Source organism: Chrysochloris asiatica, unplaced genomic scaffold, assembly GCF_000296735.1.
Source record: "Chrysochloris asiatica unplaced genomic scaffold, ChrAsi1.0 scaffold00373, whole genome shotgun sequence".
Classification (NCBI taxonomy): domain Eukaryota; kingdom Metazoa; phylum Chordata; class Mammalia; order Afrosoricida; family Chrysochloridae; genus Chrysochloris; species Chrysochloris asiatica.
In genome coordinates, this window is record NW_006408891.1 from 1,915,894 (window position 1) to 1,936,344 (window position 20,451).

Sequence of the window (20,451 nt, forward strand, 5' to 3'; positions counted from 1 at the left end):
AGGTGGCATCATTGATGGACTCAAGTGTGGCAGCGGTAGTGAGGTTGGCCCAGGATCGGACATTGTTTGGTTCTGCTGTGCTTGGGGTCGCTATAAGTCGGTTCCGACTCGATGGCACCTGATAACAACAACCTATCTATCTTATTTGATTGTTCCTGTAACACTTTCCTGATTTCTATCTTATTTTCCTCTACTCCTCTGTGGAACATATGAATTTGCCTCGATATCGTTCTTATGAATTCCTTCTCAGGCAAATGCAAACCTTGCTCTTCTTCTTATGGAAACTCTATGTCTGCCTCAAGATCCTTTGTTTCATTTACTTTTTTTTTTGGTTTTTGGACATGTGCTGAGATCGTTTATTTATTTTTGGACATTTTCAGTAGTTAAGTGCATTTTCAGTGATTAAATGTGCATATGTTGCTGTGTTGTTAAGCTTTCTGAGTGTCTTCTGGTGGGTGTGATCTGGAGATAGGCTTCCCTTTTCACATGTAATGCCTAGCAGGTGGTATTGGCTCCTGTCCCAATTGTGGGATATTATGGGGTATACTTGTAGCTTGGCTATATGGCCACAATTACTGTCTCTTCTTGGGTAATGTAGGGAGAGAAACTTCCCACCCACAGGAAAAAAAAAGTGAGACCAAAAGGACCAAAAACAGAAACAATATAGAATCAGAGACAAAAACCACCATTCAAAAACAAAAATAAAACCATAGCCAACTGTCCAGTAGCCTTTGCTGTGCAGGTCAGTGTGTATGCACAGTAGAAAACTCCAGCAGTGGGTAAGGGTGTCCACTCACTCGGGCCCCTCCTCTAGTCACCACCGTGAAGGTGCACAGATAAATATTGAAAAATTAATGGGAGAAAGATTTCCACTATTTTTATCTCTGAAGGCCAGTTAGGTATCTGCGTGTGCATAGCGTAATTCTCAAAATAGTTGTGACCTTGTATGTAGTAGTTGTTGTTTGCGCTTGCATTTTATGTTGGTGTTTTACAGAGTGTTCAAACAGTTTGTCTATATAGTCAGACCTGCTTTTTCTTGCTGGGTAGGCAGGAATGAAGGATACTACCCAGGTCAACTTTAGGGTTGGGTGCCAGAGTCAGATGTCATAAGCAGCTGCCAAAGGATCAGCCCTTAGAACCAATGGGGCTCCTCTTTACTGTGTCATGGGAAAACTGTGGATGCAATGCCAGACCATTTTTGGGGTGCGATACCACTTGCCATAAGGTGTCCGGGCTGGGCAGAGTGGGTGCGACAGGGGAGTGGAGGACAGAAATGTGTAGAAGCCCCACACCTCTTTTTTCAAATGCTGCTGTGGGTTTTTTTTTTAGCACTGTATTAGTCTGCCTTTGGCCCCACTCTCTGATCTCAGCCTCGGCGGAGTCATTGCAGGGAGAGTCCCGAATCAAGATCGATTCAGAAATCGCCATATTTTCCTTTTCTACATTCAGATTTTTCACTGGTGGGTGTAGAAAACTGACACTCTACACCTTATACTAGATCCAGAGCTCTGGAGCTGTTCCATGAAAGAAGCTTCTCTGGTTTCTCTGCGCCTCCCCCAAGGAACCTGTCATACCTGACTCTGCTTCTCCCACCTCCAAACCGGATGTCTCTGACACTTGATTTCTTGACTTTTACTTCCATGAGTATATATAGTTGATCTGAGCAAAATGAAGTCTTTGACAACTTCAATCTTTTCTCCATTTATACTGATGTTAATTGGTCCAGTGGTGCAGATTTTTGTTTTCCTTAGATTAAGATGCAATCCATATGGAAGGCTGTGTTTTTTGAGTTTCATTAGTAAGTATTTTAAGTCCTCTTCTCTTTCAGCAAGCAAAGTTGTATAATCTGCATATCACAGGTTATTAATTAATCTTCTTACAATCCTGATGCCATATTTTCCCTCATATAATCAAGCTTCTTGTATTATTTGCTCAGCATTCAGATTGAATAAGTATGGTGAAAGAATACAACCCTGGTTTACACCTTTCCTAATTTTATACTACTTGGTGTTTCCCTGTTCTATTCAAACAACTGCCTCTTGGTGTATGTTCAGGTTCCTCATGAGCACACTTAAGTGCTTGAGAATACTCATTCTTTGCAATTTTGTCCATAGTTTGTTATGATCTATACAATGATAAGCTTAGCATAATCAATAAAGCAGAGGTGTACATCTTTCTGGTATTCTCTACTTTCAGCCAAAATCCATCTGACATCAGTAATAATATCCTTATTCCATGTCCTCTTCTGAATCCTTTTTGAACCTCTAGAAGTTCTCTGACAATGTATGATTTCAACCATTTTTGCATTACTGCTAATAAAACTTTATTAGCATGGGATATCAGTGATATTGTCCAAAGTTTTTTGCATTCTTTTGGGTCACCTTTCTTTGTAATGTGCACAAATACTGTTCTGTTCCAGTCAATTGGTTAAGTAGTTGTCTTCCAAATTTCTTGGCATAGATGAGTGAGTGCCTCCAGTGCTGTCTCACTTTCTTGAAAGATTTCAATATTTATTCCATCAATTCTTGGTGCCTTGTTTTTTTGTCAATGCCTTAAATGCACCTTGGACTTTTTTCCTTCAGATCATTGACGCTTGATCATATGCCACCTCTTGAAATGGTTGAACATCAACTATTTCTATTTGGTACAGTGATTCTGTGTAATCCTTTCATCTTTTCATGCTTTCAGCATCATTCAATATTTTTCCCACAGAAACCTTTAATACTGCAAGTTGAGGTTTGATTTTTTTCCTTCAGTTCTTTCAGCTTGAAAATGCTCAACATTTCTTCCCTTTTGGTTTTCTAACTCCAGATATTTGCAGATATCTGACTTTGTCATCTTGAGCTGATTTTTGATATTTTCTTTCAGCTCTCATACCTGCTCACTTCTTCCGTTTGCTTTAGCATCTCTATGCTAAAGTTTCAGAGTCTCTTCTGAAATATATTTTGGTCTATTCTTAATTTTTTGTCTTCTTAATGACCTTTTGCTTTCTTCCTGCATGATGTTCTTGATGTTATCCCTCAATGCTTCTGGTCCTTGATCTTTATGTCTAATGCATCAAATCTATTCTTTAGATAATCTCTAAATTCAAGTGGGATATTGTCAAGGTCATATTTTGATTTTCATGGGCTTGTTTTAATTTTTTTTTTTCAGCTTCAGCCTGAATTTGCATATGAACAATTGGTGGTCTGTTCCACAACCAGTCTCTTGTATGGGCTGATGAAACTGAATTTTTCCATCTTTTCCCTCAGATATAGTTAATCTGATTTCTGTGTTTTCCATCTGGTGAAGTCCATGAGTATATCATCTTTTATGCTGTTTAAACTTGCTATTTGCATAGAGGAAGTCATTGATCTTGGAAAATTCTATCATGCAATTCCTGAATCATTTCTGTCGCCAAGACCAATTACTGATCCCTCTTTTTGTTCCCAGTCTTTGCATTCCAGTCACCAGCAATTGTCAATACATTTTGATTGCATGTTTGGTCAACTTCACACTGAAGATTTTGGTAGAATTCTTCCATTTCAATATTACTGGCTTTAGTGAATTGTGTGTAAATTTGAATATTAATTGTATTAACTTGTCTTCCTTGTAAGCATATGGATATTATCCTTTCACAGACAACATTGTAGTTCACGACAGATGTCCATTTTAATGATTAATACAATGTCATTCCTTTTTAATTTGTCTTCCCTGTAAAGTAAACCATGTGATTGTCAGATTCAAAATGTCCAGGACCAATCCATTTTAGTTCACCAATAATGCCTAGGATAATAGATGTTTATAGTTCCATTTCATTTTTTACTATTTCCAATTTTCCTGGATTCATACTTAGTACATTCCAAGTTATGATTATTAGTGGATGTTTAGAGCTGCTTCTCTTCATGTGTTGTGCCCCATCAACAAATGAAGGTTCCGAGAGCTTTATTCCATTTGTGTCATCACAGTCAACTCTAATTTGAGGAGACATTTCTTCCCCAGTCATATTTTGAGTGCCTTCCAACATGAAGGATTCATCTTCTGGCACTATATTTGACAATATTCTGTTGCTCTTAATCATGTTTCAATATTCAATATTTTGGTGCTGACAGTGTCCCACTGCTATTCATAGGTTTTTCAATGACTAAATATTCAGAACTAGTCTTTTTCTTCTTCACCTTAGTCTGTTTTCCTCTGAAAGCTCAGCCAAATCCTGTCCACCATGTGTGACTCTGCTAGTATTTAAAATACCTGTGACATATCTTCCAAAATCACAGCAACACGCAAGCCACTACAGTATGACAATCTGAAAGACAAGTAGTAGGTGTACTTGAGGGTATGAAGGATATACAGGTTAACTTGTCCACTACTTCAAATTTGCAGAGTAAGTCTAGCAAAGGAGGAAAACCTTGTGGCCTTCAGGAGAAGACTAGTAGAGGTAATCCAAAGGTATACTAACTTAGACCCAGAATCAACAGAAGGAGGGCTAATTGTTAATGATCTTTCCATTAGTCAGCCCCTGGCATCTGTTGGAAGATTTAGCAATAGGTTTGGGGCCACATGATGACCCCAATGAACTGTTGAAGGTAGCTACCAAAGTTTTTAACAACTGTGACCTGGAGGAAACAGGTAAGGGCTACCAAGTGACTAAAATGATAGGGCTACAGTTTCAGCCAACCTAAGCAGCTCAACAGGAAGCAGCAGAAGACTGGCAAATATGTGTCATGGATGTAGCAAGGTGGGCCATCAGAAAAGAGAGTGTCACCAGATAGGATCAAGTACAGGTGTCAAAAGGAGTAGAGGATTACTCTGCCTCACTTGCTTCAGTTGGATCCCTGGGCTACCAGGCCTGGAACTGTCATGAGTGACTGAAGAAGGAGATGATGGTGGACTCTTCAAATTCAGAGTAACAGGGCCCTTGCTTGTTCCCTGATTCCACCATTGAAGTCCTCATGGAAGATCTACAGGCCATCCTGGAAGTTTTTGTCACTTTTTTGTTGGACATGGAAGCAGCTTTTTCAGTTCTAAAAACAAATCATGTCCACCTGTCTTCCCCTTCTCACATAGTTGTTAGCATAGATGAATAGCCTGCCCACAGGCATTTAATTCCCGCTTTGCTTTGTAGTTGGAAAACAGTTCTATTAGTACATAGTTTCTGATCATTCTTGAAATACTTGTCCCCTTACTGGGACAGGAACTCTTGTCTAAAGTATAAATAGTTTTAATATTCCCCTGACAACATATTCTAATCTTAAACAAGAACATTTGAGAACAAATAAAAGGATGGCTCCCTTCAGTTACCTGGTTTTTACTCCTCTTAGGCTTGACATTAATGATATATATCTATCTATATCTATATCTATAGAGATAGATAGATAGATAGATAGATAGATAGATAGATAGATAGATAGATAGATATTTGCTTTTTGGACCTTGTTTGCTTAATATGTTACATTTGCCTTTTCCAGGTGAAGATGATGATGCTACAATGATATCAGCCACTCTGAGCCAGCATGACCACAGAAACTCTGAAACACCTGTTATCCTCCTATAGGCCTTAGCCACAAATCTCTGACCTTCCCCTCCCACTGCATAAGGAATGATAGGAAGAGATCAAACCTGAAAGGTAGGCAGGAGTATGGCCTTTACCAGTAGGAAGTAGCCAGAGCAGTCATCGTGCATATACCCTAAGTCAATTCAGGGTTCAAATCTCTTTAAGGAGAAATGACAGGTGCAGGGAGAGAGGAAGATGGAACAAGGGCCAGCAACCAATCTATGGCAAAAATAAAGATTACATGGCAAAACCATAAAAACAGATGCACCTTGTGGCTTTTGCAATTAAGGATAGAATCAGTTCTGTTCCTATGGGAGAGCATCTGAAACCAGGAGGAGAAAAACTGTAATTGGTACTCAAACCCCTGATTTTATGGTGTCTAATCTCACTCACAAGGTACACCTGACCCTGCTGTTCTAGGAATGTACTATGCTGCAGTAAACTCAGTGCTTTGCTTAGAGATTGTATTCTGCTGATCTTTGTCACTCTTTGCAAGGAGATGGGGCTTGCTATTCCTGTCCCTTTCTGATATTTAACCAGGTCTCAAGTCCAGGGCATCTTGCCATGTGACCTTGGCAACATGGATTTCACAAACTCCTAGAGATTACAGGTGTTGGGGAAAAATAAACATGTAGGTATAACATCAATTTGTTGCTTTTAAGTGAACCAGGGCCTTGGGAAAACAAGAAGGGATTTTTTGAGAGGTTAATAATACTTGTTTTCAGGGGCATATTTAATGATAAGACAACATATTCGTCACTCCAAGAGAGTAAAGAAATAGCAATTAGCTCCCTTAGAGGTTAAAGCCTAAGCAACCTTATATGCAGTTCTACTCTGTCACATAGGATTAACTCAACAGCGCAAAACAACAGCAACTAGTTCCAGTGGCATAGCATGTAGTCAATAAACATATAGTCATTCATTGAGAGACTTTAATGAAACACAGAATTTGTTGGCAGCAGATTATAGTACTTTGCCTTAAAACAAAAACAAAAACAAAACAAAACAAAAAAAACCTTACAGTAAGGAGCTTCCCAATCATAAGGTTAAATATGTGAAAAGTCACACAAGAACTAAAAGAAACTTGACATCTTCATTTTTTTTTACAAATTGCCTGAAAGAAATAGTTTAGGAAGGTTATAAACCAAGAACCAGATCTATTCATTCTAAACTGTCGAATCCAACTACATATTAAATAAATGCTCTTGGCAACTGGAGCATATTGGGATAGGATATAAATTATAGCTAGGAGGCTTACCTTGCCCTTATCCTAATGCTACTTTCTGCAAGGTGTAGAGGGAAAATACGACAAATAACAAAATAAGTGATAATTTCCCTTTCTTATTTATATCCCAGTCTGCGGCCAAACTGGATAAGGCAAACTCACATAGATTTATACTTTTAATCAACTGTATAATTTAAATCTTAACTGTTCAGAAACTTGTGGTGTTATCAATATTAATAACTAATCGATCAGAAAAAATGTGAAGTCATCATGATTGAATTTCTTTTGTGCAAAGAGATTAGTGACAAGTCCCTGATGGCTACATTAGCTCTCTCTGTATGTTCCTGGTGCTGTGGGATGCAAAGTCAGTTCGAACTGCAAGATCGGCAGTTCAAGCTCACCAGTCACTCCTTGGAAAACCTACACAGGGTCGCTATGGGTCAGAACCGACTTAATGGCACTTAACAGCAACAACAACACTTATTCTTAGGGCTTGGTCCCAGATGCCCTCATTTGAGGGACCACAGACACAGATATGCAAACCTATTGTGGCATTTTATCCTTGTCAATTTCTAATTAAGTTATGGTCCTAATACAAAGTAATCATGTTTATTGTGGACCTGTGATTAATGTAAACTGCAAAGCAATTTAGCTGAAGATACAAAAAACATTGTTAATACCATTGACATACTGGTCCTGAGCAGAATTAACATTATCTTTGAAATGTGGATTCTGTTGCAGAGATCAGCAACATGGTTGTCATGGGAACTGTCTGTGTTGTCATTACGGCAGTCTCTAGACATCTGTTTCAGTTTTAAACACTCAGTGACATGTAAATTCATTTGGTCAAAAAAAAGATACCTTCATCATCTATGATTATTCTCGATCTTTCTAAATAATGAAATACCAATTGTCAGCATATACCATATGTCAGCATGTAGAGTTTTGCTTGACAAGTACTGCTCCTGTATGCTAAGTGGAAACATTGAGATATAGTAGTAGATAATATTAAGTGTCCAATGATTTTCACATTCCATTGGGTCACCTCTCTTTGGAATGGACACACATATGGATATCTTCCAATCAGTTCGCCAGATAGTTGTCTTTCAAATTTACTGGCATAGATGAGTGAGTGCCTCCAGTGCTGCCTCACTTTCTTGAAATATTTCAATTTGGATTCCATCAATTCCTAGTGTCTTGTTCTTTGCCAATTCCTTCAATGCACCTTGGGCTTCTTCCTTCAGGATCATTGACTCTTGATCATATGCTACCTCTTGAAATGGCTGAACGTCAACCATTTCCTTTTGGTACAGTGACTGTGTATTCCTTCCATCTTCTTTTGATGCTTTATGCATCATTCAATAATTTGCCCAGAGAATCTTTCAATAATGAAAGTCGAGGCTTTAATTTTTTCTCCAGTTCCCACCAGCTTGAGAAATGCTGAGCATGTTCTTCCTTTTTGGTTTTCCGATTCCAGATCTTTGCACATTTTGTTGTAATATTTGGCTTTGTCTTCTTTAGCTGATGTTTGAAATTTTCTGTTCAGCTCTTGGACCTCCTCATTTCTTTCATTTTTGTTAGCATCTCTATACTGGAGAGAAAGTTTTAGTGTCTCTTCTAGCATCCATTTTATTCTTTTACTTAGTTCTTGTCTTTTTAATGACTTTATGCTTTCTACTTGTATGAAGTTCTTGATGTCATCCCACAGTTCTTCTGGTCTCCGGTCTTTAGTGTTTAATATATCAAATCTGTTCTTCAGATGATCTCTAAATTCAGGTGGGATATATTCAATGTCATATTTTGGCTATCATGGACTTCTTTTTATTTTTTTCAGCTTCTGTTTGAATTTGAATGGCAACAATTGATTCCACACTCTGCCTCTGGCCTTGTTTTAACTGATGATATAGAGTTTTTTCATCATCTTTTTCCACAGATATAGTCAATTTGATTTCTATGTATTTCAGCTGGAAAGGTCCATAGATTAGTAGTAAATATATTCAAATTTCTCATTATTTCTCTGTTAAGATTCTCTAACTATTCTAGCCACTGCTAGGAATAGATGACATCATCTTTTACCATCACAGTTTGAACAGACTCCTTAATTTTATGGAACTGCATTTCATATTTTAGGATGCTTAGCATCTCTATCTTTCAAACAATATATGCTAGTATAACTTTCTACTATAGTCTTCTACTACAACTAGCTGTCACAGTGCCGATTCCTACTCATGGAGAACCCCTGTGTTTCAGAGTAGAAATGTGTACCATAGTGTTCATGATCACTGTGATCTACTCAATTATCTCTGAATAGATTCAAAATGCCAACCTTTGATTAGTCACCTGTCAATTAATCATGTATACAATGAAGAGACACCTGCTCCAGTCATAGTGATAACCAAATACAAATTCATACATTTCCTTGCTAAATGTCCCTTATATTGGCATGTAATAAAGATATAAAAGTAGTGTCATTCATTGGGATACACCACAAATGTCTTAGTAAAAATGATCTCTGTAATGCTCACATTTTTTTCAACACATGGTTCTTATCTTGCTATATTTGAGATTAGTGAGGTGTAAACATCATAATAATTGAAGATAGTAGGGTAGCAATTACTTCAAATGGTCAATAATACTATAGACCTATCAAGAAAAAAACAAAAACAAAACAGAAACCCCCCCCCCCCTAAATAATTGAAACAGTCTGGTAGTCTAAAAGGAAATTGATAAAGCATAACAAAGAAACAAATAAGGAAAACATTAAAATAGTGGCTGGCATAAAATAGGTAAGGATTTGCATTCTCTGATTAAAAAAAAAAAACAGCTACAAAATGAAAAACGAGTGGGCTGTTTACTGGAAAGAAATATAAACTAAATAGATGTGAGAACTTAAGAGTTTGTATGATATGAAAATAATTTACAGTTATTCTAGATAAGCTAATCTCATTGGCCAAGAGGAAATACCTATGAGTTTATATTGAAGAAATTAAGACAGTTAACACTTTGAAGATTTCTGGTTAAGGGATGCTTCATATTTGTCCTATAACTTGAACATTTAACTAAAGCATCTATTCATTTTGACTCTTGTGAAGAGCAGAATAGACATTTAAAAATTCTACAAATAACTCATTGTGCCATTAATCCATATTTTTCTGCTGTTGAATGTATAATAAAAATTGTCTCTAATTAAATAGCATTACTATAATGTACTTTTTAAGACAATAATATTCTTGGTACACAGTAAATAGTATTAAATTAAAAGAGATTTAAGGGAAGATGAATAATTAAAGGACCTTAGAGAGAGTTTAACCTTACTCTCACTTTATGGTGTTTGTGTGCCATCAAGTTGGTTCCAACTCACAGCATCCCTGTATAGGGTTTTAGAGGTGTAAATCTATGCAGGAGCAGAAGGTCTCATCCTTATCCCACAGAATGACTGGTAGATTTGAATTATTGACCTTTTGGTTAGCAGCCCAACTCATAATCCACTACACTACCAAGGCACCTTATTATCACTGTATAGATGGGAAAAATGATGTTGAAAAAATATTATTCAAAACAACCAGTTATATTTAGTTATATTTACCTGCAAAAATTGCCTTAAAGTTTCAGATTTATTTGGAAATTAAAAATAGTCTTGCGAGTCTTCAAATTTTTATGAAATCAAAATGCAACCATTTCTTTTTATGCTTATTGAGATGATGTCCCTGAAGAATTCAGAGGGCAAGGCTTAGTAGATATCACTTAGGATGAATGTTGGATATTAGTCAACAAAGGTATGAGAGAAAAGGAAATGGAAAAAGCTGGTTAGGGAAGGAAAAAATTTGCTGTTCTGTGTTTATGCTGAAGACTATGATATTTCAGTAGCATCAGTCTCCATAACAGTTTTTATTAGCTGTGGTCATCACTATGGAGGAGCATGAAAATTGATGGATTCTTAGATTGATTTAGAGGCAAGTTTTGATGAAAATAAGCTGGAGCTAGAAGTATAAACTAAAAGGATAGGCTTATTGTAATCAGAGTGAGAGATTTTTGATTTAAGATTTAAGAAAGAAGCTAAACAGTTGTTGGGTGATCAGGTCTATTGTGAGGATACTAAAGAGGGAAGTAGGAATGGAAAGTGAATCATGTAATTGGAATCTGAGAAATCAAAAGTCTCAAAAGACATATAACCTTGCTACCTGGTCATGAAATTTATTGAGAATGATAGGATGGGAAGGAATGCAATAAATCAAGAACTAGTCTAGGAAAGATATTATAGTAGTGATAAGAAACTGTGTCGATACATGAGAAATGGTAGAAGGAAGCAGTGATAACCCAAAAATAGTAAAACAAGGAAAATGATTATATTGACCTTCACTGAGAGCTGGAGCGTAAAGTTTTCAGAGAAACACTGGGTGAAAAAGAGGGGAAGGACTTTCAACTGGAAGGGTCCCTGTTGCCCTAGAAGACTGATTGGCTGAATAGTACAGATTGAGAAAAGGATGGAGAAAGCCAGTTAATCCTGTCCAGACACCAAGAAGCAGCTCAAGTTTGAAGAGCTGCTGTGTGAAATGTCTTTGTGTTACCTGACAAATGGTCCAACCTCTAGTAACTGCAGCCAATCACAGAGTTGGAGTGCAGATTAACAGACATTTTACTTACAGATTTGGAAAAGAGTGAGATCTCTTTCAAAGACTTTCTTACTTTCTCCCATATGGTTGGAGTTGTTATACCTTTCTGGAGATCAGTCTATCTGTTTTTGTCATATTCCTTTTTCAGAGTTTAATGGCTATCCCATCAGGGAGTACAATCTATATTTTATCATGTCATGTCCCCTTACATCTTGGTACATGACTGCCCCTGACCCCTTCAAACATTGTTCATCTATCTTAAGGATACATTCTTTCCTTTTAGGAATGAGATCATAGCCTTGTGGCTCCTCCCCACCCCCACCCCAGCTTATCTCATATCCTAAATTTAAATTAACAATGTGGCACTAAATCATTAGCCTATGTGTTCTGGGAACACAGGGGAAATATTAGAGCAGTAATGATTGGGAACAATTATTAAAATGGTTTGAATATAGGGAAAAAAAAATTTAAACTTATTAAAAATCCTCTATTACCCACTGTTATTTGGTTAGTCTTATATCTATAATACCTGTTTCAAGTGAAAATAGTTATTTTGTTAAAGGACATGCTGAATTTCAAGGGGATAGAGTGAGCAAGACCTAGGACAAACCTCATACAAGAGGGACAAAGAGAGTGATTGTATATAACAACAGGATACTATTACAATAGCAAGAAATGGAATTATTCCTTTAATGAGAGCTCTCAACTATTTAAGACATGGGACCATGAGAACCACCCTTGTGTATTAATTCCAAATAATCTCTCTTTGTTTGATCTACTATACTATCATTTTTACATGCAGTTTTTGTTCTATTAACTGGGAATTATCATAGAGATTGAAACAGCACAGCCCTTTAATTGCCTCATATCCATGATTATGTTTTAACAACAGATAGTCAATTGAAGCCCTATTTTCCAGGACTGCTTTTCTCACTTGTCCTATTTCTGTACTTAAATTTGTGATTGCCTAGAAAGTGGCATTAAGGGCTTTCACAACTGTACAAATAAGTCTTCTGACTTTCCCAGTTAGGTACACAGCCATAGCAGACATCACTAAAAGGGATAGAAAACATAGTCAGCTGGGCTGAACAGATGTAGATCGCTGCAGCAGTCAGAGAAAGTGCTATCTCTCGGGTAACTTGATGATGAGTTCTATCAGTCAGATCCCGTCTCTGGGGTAGGAAGGTGGTGAGCCTCTCAAAACTACAGGGCCCTCCAGTAGAGTCAGTAGGAGTATAGGAAAAGGCCTTGGTTCCACAAAGGAAGAATCACCCAACTATCAGTTTGATGTGCATATGTCAGGCTGGCAGATCCTGAATCTCACTATAATTCAGAGCCAAATTATTTAAACTCACACATTGAGGGGTCCTGCACTCGAAGGAGGGGTGGATATCACAGCTTGTTCTGTAGGGAATTGGAGCTCCATCTTTCCAATCACCGTCAAAATAGGTCCAACAATGGGTGCTAGGTGCTACTGCTCCTAAAGTGATGATGAACATTTCTCAGTCCTTCTTGTAGAGATCATTATGGGTGAAGTCTTTCTTACCATTGTTATAATCAGACGGTGTATCCTGCTGAAGCTATGTTATAGTTATGAGTCAGAAGGTAAAAGTTTGTTCAATGTGCAATCCTCCTTTTGGACAGAAATCATACACATTTATTATATGCTTTGCCAGATATACTTAAACACTTTCATCTTATCAAAAGGGGTTTAAATCTGAGTATCCGAACCATAGCAGGAAGGAGAAAATTAACACAGCTTTAATCACAGTTTGAAACTGGAGAAAGCAGACCTAGGAAGAACAAATTTATGAATAATAGAGAGTGCTTGGTTAATGTGTTATGCATACCACTACACCTTTAAATCTTAGTTGAGATCACATGGAAGGTTGAAGGAAGCTTCCTGGAAAGGCTTACCATATATATTTTATTATGGGCTCAATTTAAATTCATTTCTGGATACTGCCTGAATTCAGAACAGAACTAAGAGCAACACCCGATGCCAATGTAGATTCATTTCCTGACAGAAATTTGCTATTTGTTTCTTTAAAGTGTGATTCATTTTCTCTACTTTCCCTGAAGATTGGGATCTCCGTGTGGAATGCAATTTACATTTTGTATGTAGTTGTTGACTTGTTGAGTATCAGAGGCAATCAATGAATGATGCTCCATTGTCACTGCTTTTGAAGTTCAATCATCCAGGTTGGGGAAATTCATTACCCAACCAGAAAATATATCTACCAAATCAGAATATATTTGATTCCCCAACTCTGGGGTATCTGCATGACATAGATTTGCCAATCTTCAAAGGGCTGTTTTACCCTGATATTGGTGAAGGTCAGCCTTTTATCCTGAGTCTGTTTTGGGGTTGTTCTTGAAGCAAGTTAAAAAGTTGGAGCATCATAGATGATTTTTGCTAGTCCCTTGCCTTGAACCATGGCCTCATGACTTCTTCCAGGGCCTCTTTACTGTAGTGGGTCATTTAATGGGCATGTTTAAGGAGAGTGGGGCTAGTTTTCTCTGGATCAGAACCATTCCACTGTCATTCACCTTCCATGTCTTAACCTTATTCTCAAATCCTTTTGCCTCAGGCCAACACACTCTTTCCTGCTGACATTTTTAATGCCCTCTTCAGTGCCATCAGTTTGGTCTTTTGATCAGTGGTCCCTGGTGGGAGGACTCTACATGGCCTTCTAAGGTCACCACTATGCAATAGTGAGTCTCTGAGTCTCTTTCTACATGTAACTATTTCCATCCAGTCTGTTGGGTATAATGGTTGGTCAAACAGGTCAAGTCTACTGAAAAGTAAGTGGTCAATAATAGCTATATAACCACCATTAAACCCTCCAGCCATCCCATTGGAGAGCAGGGTGGCTGGATTCAGCCTCCTCACAATTCTTAGGGTAATATTAGGATTGTTCCGTCTGTCCCCCAGCTGTTATTTTTACCTGGGGTTTCTAGAATGCTATGAAGATGGCAGAGGATGCTGCCAAATGCTGGACCCCAGTGAGCCCTCAGTTTTCTTCAGATTGGGTGGCTTGTTCAGTCATCTGAACAAGTCATCTGAGCTGGAATGTGGCCTTTTCTTCCATTAACTCCCCTATGATTTGGGCATTCATTTTCCCAGCATTTTGGCTATCTACAATAAGAACACTGATCTTTCTATAAAGCTCTATTTTCTTTTGCAGGTCCTCCCTGGGGCCCCACAGGCTTACCTCTAGTGGCCTCTAGGGAGACAGTAACAACCTGAGACTTCTTGTGCTCTCAGGTGTTAAATAATATCAACCAGCTGGGATGGGTTTATGCTGATTGCCCTGTCATGATGCTCTAGAGTCTTTCTAAATAGTAGGGGTGCTTTGGGAGATAAAAGTCATGTTAGCCTCTCAGACATTAGCTGAGTTCTTGAGGTCAAGGTCTGTGCACTTATAGTTGTTGTTGTTAAGTACCGTTGAGTTGGTTCTGATTCATAGAGACCCTGTGTAGGGTTTCCAAGGAGTGGGTGGTGAGTTTTTACCTCCAACTTTGTCTTTTAAACAGACCTTGAGGTTGAGTGCTTATCCCATTATGTCACTCCAGCCTGGTATATTTGCTAAAGAATTTCCAAAGGATCCTTAGTTGACTTCTGCTGAACTGCCTACACCACATTCAGGCTCTTTTATTTAGGGATTGCCTTCTTTAGACCATTGAGAATGCATATTTTGTATTGTCCAACCATGGTAGGCCCCTTTCATTTGGACTCTAATTTGGTACAGAGAGAGGAATTGTCTTGGCTGGTTATTTCTTTCCATGGATCTGTGCTGCTTCACTGTGTACCTTTTTTCAGACCAGCTTTCTTTCATCACTGGTCAGGAGCATGATCAACAGAGCTTGAACATCTGTCCAATTATGGTGATAGGTTACAAAACTAGTGGTTACTAAATCTGTAATTTTATCTGGGTCATCTAGATAAGAAGGATTTGAATTTTTCCAATTAACATGTTCAAACTGGAGAAAGGACTATGTGGTCAGTAATATCCAGCAGGCTCTCCATCTGGATTCAGTCCTATAGACAGCTGCCAGAGGGGTATTGCCCTGCCTCTATTCTGGGTAGCCTCACCTGAAGTGGGTGCCTTGTAGCACATGAGGGGGAAAAGCCAAATCCAAGCATCAGTGGTTGAATACAGTGGGTCCAGTTCACTATGTCTGGCTTTACTTCTGGCACTAGGTGCTGCTGGTGTGCCAGGAGCCAAATACATGTCTGAAGCTTTAGAAATCTGAATATGTAAATTTGCTCTGGTAGGTCAGCAGTTTGAAACTACCAGTCATCCTGCAGGAGAAAGATGAAGCTTTTTGGTCCTGTACAGATGTTCAGCCTTGGAAACCCTGTGCAGGGTCACTATGAGTCAGAACTGACTTCATGGTATTTACCACCACCAACAACATATTAGAGCTGTAATAATTATTAAGACAGACTTGAGGTTTCTTAAGCTTTTTGACTGCTTCTGTCAGGTGGTCAGTTTCGTTTTCTCCCTGTACCATCAAGTGTGTGTTCTTCATACCTATATTTTGTAAAATCATAAAAGTCTACACATAAGGAATCTCATCCCTTTTACCCAAACTTTGACAGAATAATTCATGCTGTACAACAGTATAGTAATTTAAGGATTTACTCAAAGGCCATTTCCGCCCATAATCTAGATTGTACATAGGCCAAGCTATGTTATAGTAATCCACTACCCTTTTATTAGTCATAGGGGCATATCCATAAACAGACTAGTCATACAAGATTTATTCTAGTGAACTTTCCTTCAGGATAGAATCTCCCGCTCACATCTTTACAGTGATTAATCAAATACAGACCACATACAAACACAAAAGTGTAGCAATATAACAGGATTCATCCTAATGGACTCTCCTCTGGGAGGGAAGTTCCCTCTCCCATCTTTATAGTGGTTACCCAAATACAGACAAACAGATGCTTTACCAGGCATGCAGTTATCAGACAAGATATATAAATTTTACAGAAAGTGAAAGTGACAGGAGATGGCAAAAGTCGGAGCGCCAGAGGTCAATGAGACAATAGGTCTCAGGGGCACCACTTGAGATATCTGAAGTGTGTTCCCCTGGAGTTCTCCTGTCTTGAGGCCCACGGAGTACCCCAGTAAGCAAGAATGACAGGCATCTTTGCTTTATGAGGCAGTCTGAGGCGTCCCTTTGCCATGGTTGCCAAAATGTTACTGGACAAAACGTCTGACTACCAGTTGCTGTTCGAAACTACCAGCCGCTCCGCGGGAGAAAGATGAGGCTTTCTACTCCCGTAAAGATTTACACCCTCGGAAACCCTGTACAGGGTCGTTATGGGTCGGACCCGACTCGATGGCACTTAACAACAACAACAACAACAACCAGTTGCTGCAGCCAATCACTGAGATAGGATGTGGTTCAACAGATGTTTTATTTACAGACTTGGAAGAGAATGAAATTCCTTTCAAAGATTGTCTTATTTCCCTCATTCAGTAGGAGTTGTTAACCCTTCTGGACATTAGTCCATCTCTAATGTCACATTCATTTACAAAGTATAATGGCTCTCCCATCAGGGAGTACAATCTACATTCCATTCGATCACATCTCCTTACATCTTGGGGGACTTCACTGCCCCCTGCCCCTTCAAAAAATTTCATCTATCTTAAGGATACATTCTTTCCTTTAAGGGATAAGATCATAGCCCTGTGGTTTTCCCTCCAGTTTATCTCCTTATCCTACATTTCAGTTAAAAATATGGCAGCAAGTCATTAGCTTATGTGTTCTGGGAGCATAGGTGAAATGTTAGAGTAGTAATGCTTAGCGATATTGATTAAAAGGCTTTGAACATAAGAAAAAAATATTAAAAATCCTCTCATGTGGAAGAGGACATCCAGCATGAGTGGACTTTCACCCTTTTCATGTTTGACAACAATGAGAAGGTCACCCTCAAGGACATCATCAGCTTACTGAACACCATCTATGAGGTGGTTGATTCCTCTGTCAATCACACCCCCACATTGAGTAAGTTGCTGTGGGTAAAGCTCATAGTGGGATCCATTGAGAGCAGAGCAAGAAGTGCATTCTTCTAAATTCCTCTGGCATGCAGATGATGCCACCCAGAACAGACATGAAGCCTACAGAGGAGCTACAAAACTGGGAGAAGAAGCAGTGAGCCCCACCTGGTACAAGCAGAGAACAGTTTTTGCTGCTATAGTCACTGTGTTGATGAGACGATTAAGAGGAGAATCACTATTTACATCTCTCTGGGATAGATGTAAATAGATGTGCAATTCCCAGTTTGGGCTGGGTTCTAGTCTGGTGGCCCAAAAGTCAGAACTGCCCAGCCACACCTCCAATGCCACTTGGCCTTGCTCTCACAAGTGGGAAACCATCCAAGGGTCAAACCTTGAAGCCACAGAGCATGAACCCAGGATCTTCTAATTTCTTGTCATCTCATTTGCCAAGGTCAAAGAGGTCCAGCAGCAGCATTGTGGCACCCAGGACAGGAGCAAGCACTTTGTGAGGTTCCCCTAAGGCACAGGGCAAGAACATGGATGTGGGCCACACAGCCAGATATACAAGGAGCAAAGCACTCTGGAGCCTGCTGGCTCCTCTGTGAACACCAGCGCTCACCTGGCCACCACCCCAGCCTTCCTCCACAGCCTTACATCCTTGAGCACAAGAAGCACAAGCATAGCACAGAGACAATGAGAGCATGAATGGCACAGGGCCTACAGTCCCAGCTGGCAGCATGTAGTGCAGTAGTGGAGCAGGAGCAGGTGAGGGAGCTGTCTGCCACAGTGGTCTATGAGAGCCAGTTCAGGCATGTAATTCAGAGATATAAGTTCTACCTCCCCCAATGTCCCAGACATTCTTATTCTATTTAGTATGATGATGATGATGATTGCTACTAATTATTATTGTTACTCCATTAATATTTCACTAACCTTCATGTAGGAGATACATGGAAACATATAACTAAACTTTTATTTATTTGGAAGAATTGGAAGAATGAGTAGCCAGCACTTATTAGAGTTCTGTAACAGGGAAGTGTTTTGTCTGTTAGCTATCTATCAAAAAACTGGACACTTATTCACATATTTCTCTCTCTTTTTTTTTTACTTTTTATTGTGAATTTAGTGAAGGTTTACAAAGCATATCATCAGTTTTACATTCAACCAATAATAGACTTTATTTCAGTGACTACAGTCTTCTCTATGTAATATCACATATCAAATTCATCTTGTGATTCTTGTTTCCATTGCACTTTGTTTCAGCAGGCTTCTGAATTTTATAGTTAGGTAACTGTTGCCATTTTGATCTCAAATATTTGACCAGATATGTTGTGCATTCACAACAAGTATTGTTGTCCCCTTTATAACCATATCTAATGTTTGTCTGAAAATTGATGCACAATATATAAAAAGTATCAATGGCTTTATACTTTGGACTTGCTGTACACTTATTCTTACTCTATCCAGGACATTCTAATGCGTTTAACACATTTCAAGGTAGAGATTTTATAAAGAGAATTAGAGTCTTAAAAATATAGAGAGATGCTCTGTTCATTCTGAAAATTGTTATAGTAAACCACTGCTAATGATTTCAGCTCTTTGGAAACCCTATAGAGGGCTGCTATGAGTCAGAGCCAACTTGACAGCATTTAACAACAACAACAACAATGATCCCACTTATCTGTAGGTAGTAGTGTAGTGGTGGTGGTGGTGGTGGTGGTGGTGGTGTACTGTGGAGTTGGGTCAGACTCATAGAGACCCTATAGAGGGCTGCTATGAGTCAGAGCCAAATTGACAGCATTTAACAACAACAACAACAATGATCCCACTTATCTGTAGGTAGTAGTGTAGTGGTGGTGGTGGTGGTGGTGGTGGTGGTGTACTGTGGAGTTGGGTCAGACTCATAGAGACCCTGTACAGGGTTTCTGAGGCTGTAAATCTACAGGAGCAGACAGCCTCATCTTTCTCCCATGGAACAGATGGTAGTTTCGAACTGCTGACCTTGTGGTTCACAACCCGATTTGTAACCACTACACTACCAGATATCTTTAGTAGTATAGTAGGAGATTAATAAAAAAAGCAATAATTCAACAAAGAAAAAAACATAATAATAATAATAAATACCTGATCATATTGATTGATGCAGAAAAGTATTTTTCAAAACTCAACATCCATTTCTAATAAAAGCACTCAATAAGATAGTAATGCAAGGGGCATTCTTCAACATAATAAAGGGCATATATACAAGAGCCAACATTTCTTTCAATGGAGAGAAACTGAAATCATTCCCTTTGAGAACAGGAATATTGTGGAAATTTTAGCCAGCGCTATATGGCAAGAAAAGGAAGTTGATGGCATACAAACTGGCAAATAAGAAGTAAAGTTATCTTTATTTTCAGATGATATGTTCCCATGCATACAAAATCCTAAAGATACGAAAGAACATTATTGGAACTCATTGAACTATTCTGTAAAGTCTCAGGGCATAAGATCAACATCCAAGATTCAGTCATATTCCTCAAATCTGGTAGCATAGTGGTTACGAGTTGGGCTACCAACCTCAAGATCAGTAGTTCGAAATGACCAGCGGTTCCACAGGAGAAAGATGAGCTGTTCTGCTCCTATAAAGATTTACAGCCCTGGAAACCCTGTGCAGGGTCACTATGAGTCGGAACTGACTTCACGGTACTTAACAACAACAACAATAATCACAGCTCTGAAAAAGAAATCAGGAAAATAATACCATTTATAATAACCACCCAACAGATGAAATAATTAAGAATAAATCTAACTAGAGTAACTAAAACACATATACAACAACAACAACTATAAAACACTACTACAAGCAACCAAAAGATACTTATAAAAGTGGAAGAATATATCATGATCCTGAGTAGGAACACTTAACATTGTGAAAATGTCAACATGAACCAAAACAATCTAAAGAAATAATGCAATTCAAATCCAATGTCATCCTTAAAACAGATGGAAAAACTGATCACTAATTTTATATTTTATAATTTATGGAGAGTCCTGTTGTGACACTGTAGGATAAGTATTGTA

The 20,451-nt window shown here is 38.5% G+C and overlaps 1 pseudogene; it reads left to right on the top strand.

Annotated features, from left to right (window-relative positions):
- The window catches only part of LOC102835179, a 67,962-nt pseudogene extending 50,374 nt beyond the window's left edge, over window positions 1-17,588 (top strand).
- Window positions 17,589-20,451: the final 2,863 nt, after the last annotated feature.